This window comes from Lepus europaeus, unplaced genomic scaffold, assembly GCF_033115175.1.
Source record: "Lepus europaeus isolate LE1 unplaced genomic scaffold, mLepTim1.pri SCAFFOLD_80, whole genome shotgun sequence".
Taxonomy (NCBI): domain Eukaryota; kingdom Metazoa; phylum Chordata; class Mammalia; order Lagomorpha; family Leporidae; genus Lepus; species Lepus europaeus.
The window spans coordinates 130428-138085 of record NW_026909609.1 but is presented as its reverse complement, the minus strand read 5'-3'; positions in this window follow the sequence as shown (position 1 = coordinate 138085).

Sequence of the window (7658 nt, the reverse complement as noted above, 5' to 3'; positions counted from 1 at the left end):
GTATTTTAAAATCTTTCTTCTATGTCCTCCGGTTTTAATCTTTGGTACTGTTGGGTTAGGATCAAGGCGTGGGTGACAGACAGTCTATCTTTAACAAACCGAAGAAGCCTATTTATTATGCAGGGTCCAATGGTTAAAATTAAGAGTAATATTACTAAGGGCCCTGCGATAGAGGAGATTAAAGTTGTGAGCCAAGGGGATGAATTAAACCAGCCCTGGAACCATGACTGTCCTGTCTTAAAATAGCTCTCCCGCTGTCTTAGTCTTTCCCTTAATTTTGCCATATTATCTCTAACCACTCCAGTGTGATCCACATAGAAACAACATTCTTCCTTTAAGGCTGCACAAAGTCCTCCCTCCTTTAAGAATACCAAATCCAGTCCCCTTCTATTTTGCAATACTAGAGCAGTAACTCCGGTACCTATGCCTGCCCCAATACCCCCAACTGTGAGTTCTCCTAATATAAGAGCTAGCGTTATGGATACGGGTTCCCTACGGAACCGGAGATTTCCCTCATAGTGTTGGTAGACTTCTTCAGAGCTATGCAACGTGACCCGAGGCCATATTTCAACCATGACGCACCATTCATGAGTTTGATTATGAGCTTGTCCTGCCAAGCAGGGGGTCAGGCCAGTATTACATGCCCAATATAACCCATCTGGCCCTGTTAAATAATAGGCGCCTGGTTTGAGGGTCATGGTTTTGTTACAGAGGCCCTGGTATCGAGGGGGAACGGAGCCTACACAAAGCCCCCGTCCTGTTACTTCTGTAAGAGTCAGCCGGTGGGATGGCAAACTAGAGCACCGGGGAGGGACAGTAGTGTGGTTGGTCCAATTTCCAATGACGGCCATTCCCTCATAATAAGGGGGAGGTGAGGCAAGACACATTCAGCAATCCTGGATTCTATTGGGGTCAGAACTATTTAGTGCATGGTAGGCCCCATCTATTAGGCTGAGGAGCCTACTCTCTGCCCCGGGTAAAGGGGTAGACGCAGAACCGGGCAGAGGAGGCGTGGTTACCACAGGCTTACTTGAAAAGGCGGGTGTCAAGGGAGTCAGACTGGACCGATTGTCGGCAGGCGTCTGAGTGGGCCGATTCCTAACAAGCACTTGCCCACGGGATTTTTCCTTTTTAAAAGGTACAGCGGGTGGCCTTTTTTGTTTTGTTAATAGTTTGTTTGGCCCAATTGATACAGATGCGACAGTAACCGTCCGGCTCAAGGCGAATAGAGCAAAGGGATCTTTAGCCGGTCTATGCAAGTAGATGCCCCATGATTTGGGCCCCACCCATTTGTCCTGTTTTCCCTTATCTGTGAAGTGAAGGATCTGGAGGTGGCACCTACCCAACGTTCCATCCAAACAAGTACTACAGTCCCTTCCCCCACATTCGCTAAATGTTATACCTGGAGCCGCCCTGATAGTAATCATGTCCCATGAAGAGGAGGGGTTCCAGTATGCGCTTCCAGTGGTTTCACATCCCCATGCTCCACAGTACCCCACCTCGGGGCCCCCGCAACCTGGGAGAGGTTTTCCATTCTTTCCCCCGGGACAAACATAGGTCCCTCCTTTCCCCACACATACACCCTCAGCATCAAAAAGTTGACAGAGGTCAAAATACATATCTGGAAAGAAATTACTAAGAACATCAAAAGCAGTGGAGCTGTTGACAGTTGCTCCGGTTCTTAAATTGATAATTTGCCAAGTAATTTGATGAGGGATATGGGGGCTTGATCTTACTGCTACCACGCTAAAAGAGAGTACCAAGAGTAGAAGGAGCTTATCTTGGGGGGGTCTTGAGTGCGTTGTCGCCTCCATTCCGGTGTCGGCTTGTCGGCAGGACTGCCGGTCCCTTGACTCTGTTCAGCTGCTGCCCTCCTAACGTGAACCCAGGCGGCAATCCCGTCCACTTTTATTGCTGTTGGCGTGGTCAGTACTTCAGCGCGGCTCAGGAGTCTCGGTCAGATGCTTACGAGTGTAGACGATGTTCCAGCCCTGGAGCCAGTGTGGGAGCACAGGGCACTTGGACTGGTATACGGCAGCCAGCTGCTTCCCTATATGCTCGTAAGTCAGCTACAAGGTAGAAAGCAAGTCAGCAGGATAGGGAAAGTTGCAAAAGGGTGGCAGTATAAAAATGTAGTGTTATATAAAAATTGTGTAAAGGCATCAGAATTCAAAAACAGAAAATACAACAGAAACAAAAACAGAAAACACATCCCTGAAGAAGTCATACAAATTTGGGTTGATACCTGGTGCCTGTTCAGCTGAATTGACCCAAATACTTTCTGTGACTTTCACACACCCTCTTCGACTTACTTTAAACATTTTACCATTTCCATTTTAGTCTAGAGTAAACTAGCCATCCGGATAAAGTTATTCTTACGAACCATGTCCTTTCCTTATATAAAAAGCTCTTTTTTTCTTTAGCCCTTCTTACCAACGATACTCTTTTCTTTTATGTCCTTAATTTTTAACTTTGGTACTGCTGGGTCAGCGGTACTCTCTTAGCAATGACAGTGTCCCAAATCTGTACGGTAACTCCCAAGTGGCTGCGCAGGATGGCCAGCTCCTCTGTGAGCTGCTTTACGCATTCGCGCAGCCGCTCGTTCTCCAGCCTGTACTCCAGCACCTTCTTTTGCAGCTCCCGAATGTGTTTGGCCCTGTCCCTGCTCTTGCGCGCGGCGATGGAGTTGCGCTCCCGCCTCAGCTGATACTCCTGGCTGTCCTTGTGCGAGGAGCCAGCCGGGGAGGGCTCCTCAAGGAGAGGGCTGCGGGGGGGGGGCACGGTGGTGGCCAAGGGGGCCTCGGGGACGCACAGGGGCTGGCCTGGTGCCGTCAGGGTCGGGGGCAAGCGCACGGGGGGCACAGTGGTGGCCAAGGGGGCCCCAAAGACGCGCGGGGTGTCCAGCTGTTGTAGATGCCAGGTCCCAGCGCCTTCCTCTGAGGGCCGAAGGTCAGGCGACAAGTAGCAGGGGAAGGCAGAGCTTCCCGGTCCCTCAAGGCCCCGTGCCTCAGGCGCCGGCTCCATGGCAAAGAGATCGAAGAGTAGAGTCAGGAACTGCTTCTTCCAAAAGCTTTTAAAATCCTGGGAGGTGAGCATTTAAGCAAAGCCTTAGCCAAATTAATAAAAAGTTGCAAGCCTTAAACAAAATTACTGGCAGCAATCTGACCCAGTCTCTAGTGCCAGTCTCCACTATTAATTTAGTTGAGGTCCTTTTAATGGTACGTTTTACCTGACCTGAACTCTGGGGTCTATATGCACAATGTAATTCCTGATTAGTCCCCAACACCTTGGTCACCAACCGACTTACCCAGGAGACGAAGGCGGGTCCGTTGTCTGACTCCAATACCTTAGGTAGACCAAACCGCGAAAAGATTTTGTAACAGTTTTTTTTTTTTAACCACAACTTGTGCCGTTTTCATCTTACTTAATTGAAAATGGCCTCTGTCTTAGGTTGCCCTCAGCCATCACTGCCCTTACCCATCATTGGCAACTCTGGCAGCTCGGCCTAGAGCCCTGTCTTAGGTTGGTGCAGGATGCCGAGTGTCTTACCCGTCTTCGAGTACCATTTCAATTTAACATTAGGTGTAAAATGGAACATGCAGCCAAATAATTATTAAAAAGGTTTGGTAACAACCATTAGCTGGAAACATTTACTGCGGTGACCAAGATTTTTGTTAGATAAATTTTACGTACCTTAGCCAAATTGGTAGGGCGTCTCTCTGCCCCTTTGAGACCTGTCAGGAGAATCTGGCGATAGAGATGGAGTCATTTCTTACCGGCCGCCGTATTGAGATTTTAATCTGGTCTGGTTAGACGGTGTTTTTATTTGGACAGTCTCTAACCCAATGTCCTCTTTTTCTACAGTACGCACACTGGTCTCGTTCTATCCGCGGTTTATTTTTGTTCCCTGAAACGTTCTTTTGAGCTTTCGCGAGAGCTTGTTGTCCTTTTTCCGCGGTTAGGAGGGCCTGTAAAAGCTTTTCTTCCGTGGTTAGGAGGGCCTGAAAAAGCTCCCTCCAATTACCCCAGGTTAGTTGATGGATTAAAATGGGCTCAATTAACTCCTTTAAAATGGACTCAATTGACTCTTTTAGAACCTGTGGGTTTAGAGGTGTTGCGGATAAGGGGGGAGTGGGTTTGGGGCTCAATTCCGCCGCTGGGGTGGTCGTTGGTTCTATTTTTAGTGCTCGATTCCGCTCCTCCCCGGACAAAGTTTGGGTCCGTTCTTGGACCTTTACCCGATTATCTAAAATGAGGCTTAAAGGCGCGGTTAGTCCCTGTCTTATTTTGGGAAAGAAAAGGTAAATTATACTCACAATACAAAACGAAATTACAAAACACACGAACATACTGCGCGCAAAAACAAAACAAAACCAAAACCGAAACTTCCGACGGGAGCGGCTGCTGCCACCAGCCCTCTCCCGGGGAAGAAGACCTTTTACCTGGTGGGAGAGCTGCCTGACCAGCCTCCCCCGAGACAAGGAAAGTATATAGGAACACAGAAAACAATCACAAAGACACTGCACACAACAATGGAACAAGACCTGCGCACCCTAATAAGACGAGACCTGCGCGCAACAAAACTGAAACCAAAGCTTCCGACGGGAGCGGCTGCTGCCACCAGCACTCTCCCGGGGAAGAAGACTTTTTACCTGGTGGGAGAGCTGCCTGGCCAGCCTCCCCCGAGACACCGCCACTGGAGCGTCCTCCAGGGCCTGAGCCAGGGGTCGCGGACACGTCTGTCCTTACCTACTACTGGCTCAATTCTTTCGGCGCCTAGCGCCCGGACGCCTAGCCGCCCGTACAGCTAAAAACATAAACCTCCGGTACGTCAAGCGCCCCGGGAAAAAATAAAATAATAAAAAAATCAACAAAACACACAAAAATACTTAAAACAGCAAAGACTTAACTCCGATTGGAAAATGGAGCGTGGGTCTGGGGTCTCGAATCCCGGATGAGCCCCCAAGATGTAGGACCCTAAATTCGGTGTCCCACAGAGAGAGAGACCCCCAGAAGCACGAGTTCCACTCCAATCGATGCAAAGGCAGAGGAAAGTTTATTACATCTGCGCAGATGGGCTGTCTCAGCAACACTACAAAGCAGTGCAGAGAGAACGACCCCGACCTTCAATTGCCCACAGTATTTAAGGTTTGAAACCACAACATTAGCATATCTCCACAGCATTACAAAAGATCACAAGATAAACCACAGTATGACAAATAAATCACAAGGTAAAGGGTTTTTCCTGGGTACAGATCACAAGGTACTTGAGTAAGCACAAATATGGGGTCATCATGACATAGGTTGGGTACATTTCTGATCAACTTCTGTTTTTGTGGTTTTTAAAACTTAAAACAATTATCACATACCACAAGTTCGGCTAAAGTTCAATTATCTCATAACAGCATTTTGCAAGCCAAAGCATTTTGCACAAAAGCAAAACAGTATGCAGTTAGCTTTAGCAACTCCATTTTAACCCCATCCTGCCTTATTTTCTCACACCTTTTCCAGAAATGACTGGATAAAACCAGAAATATCCGGTTGTGTTTTGGCTAACTCAATCCAAAATATTGTGAAAGCTTCTGTGTTTGTGTTTTCTGGATATTATCGATGTACTTTATTGTTTTGAATGTTTTTATCAGGGAACATTTAATTTAATACCGTTGAAACACTAATTGATTCATCATGGGGACACCAGCTCTACACATTCGTATTTTCTAGGGAGAAAGCTAGAGGAAATGAGGAAGACAAACATGATATTTCTGTTTGTATAGATGACATTTTATGCACTTGCCTAACGAAAAGACTTTGCTTTTCTCCAAAACCATTTTATCTGTGATTTTCACGGTCCATTGGAAACGAATTCCACTCCAGTTTGTCTGGATATGAGTGGATAAAACCGGAAATATCCGGTTTTGCTTTGGCTAACTCAATCCCAGATATTGCTACAGCCTCTGTGTTTGTGATTTCCGGACACTATCAACGGACTTTATTGTTTTGAATATTTTTTATCAGGGAACATTTAATTTGTGCTTGGAAACACGAATTGGTTCCACATGGAGACACCAGCTCTACACATTCCTATTTTCTAGGGAGAAAGCTAGAGGAAATGAGGAAGACAAACATGATATTTCTGTTTGTATAGATGACATTTTATGCACTTGCCTAACGAAAAGACTATGCTTTTCTCCAAAACCATGTTTACTGTGATTTTCTCGGTCCATTGCATACGATTCCAAACCTCTTTGTCCGGATATGAGTGGATAAAACCGGAAATATCCGGTATTGTTTTGGCTAACTCAATCCCAGATATTGCTACAGCCTCTCTGTTTGAATTTTCCGGACACTATCAACGGACCTTATTGTTTTGAAAGTTTTTTATCAGGGAACATTTAATTTTGTGCTTGGAAACACTAATTGGTTCCACATGGAGACACCAGCTCTACACATTCGTATTTTCTAGGGAGAAAGCTAGAGGAACTGCGACAAACAAACATGATATTTCTCTTTGTATAGATGACATTTTATGCACTTGCCTAACGAAAAGACTTTGCTTTTCTCCAAAACCAATTTTACTGTGATTTTCTCGGTCCATTGCACACGAATTCCACACCTCTTTGTCCGGATATGAGTGGATAAAACCGGAAATATCCGGTTTTGTTTTGGCTAACTCAATCCCAGATATTGCTACAGACTCTGGGTGGGTTTTTTCGGGATATTATCAACATACTTTATTGTTTTGAAAGTCTTTTATCGGGGAACATTTTATTTTGAGCTTGGATACACTAATTGGTTCCACATGGAGACACCAGCTCTACACATTCGTATTTTCTAGGGAGATAGCCAGAGGAACTGCTGCAAACAAACATGATATTTCTGTTTGTATACATGACATTTTATGCACTTGCCTAACGAAAAGACTTTGCTTTTCTCCAAAACCATTTTTACTGTGATTTTCTCGGTCCATTGCATACGAATTCCACACCTCTTTGTCCGGATATGAGTGGATAAAACCGGAAATATCCGGTTTTGTTTTGGCTAACTCAATCCCAGATATTGCTACAGACTCTGGGTTGGTTTTTTCGGGATATCATCAACAGACTTTATTGTTTTGAAAGTCTTTTATCGGGAAATATTTTATTTTGAGCTTGGATATAGTAATTGGTTCCACATGGAGACACCAGCTCTACACATTCCTATTTTCTAGGGAGAAAGCTAGAGGAAATGAGGAAGACAAACATGATATTTCTGTTTGTATAGATGACATTTTATGCACTTGCCTAACGAAAAGACTATGCTTTTCTCCAAAACCATGTTTACTGTGATTTTCTCGGTCCATTGCATACGATTCCAAACCTCTTTGTCCGGATATGAGTGGATAAAACCGGAAATATCCGGTATTGTTTTGGCTAACTCAATCCCAGATATTGCTACAGCCTCTCTGTTTGAATTTTCCGGACACTATCAACGGACCTTATTGTTTTGAAAGTTTTTTATCAGGGAACATTTAATTTTGTGCTTGGAAACACTAATTGGTTCCACATGGAGACACCAGCTCTACACATTCGTATTTTCTAGGGAGAAAGCTAGAGGAACTGCTGCAAACAAACATGATATTTCTGTTTGTGTAGATGACATTTTATGCACTTGCCTAACGA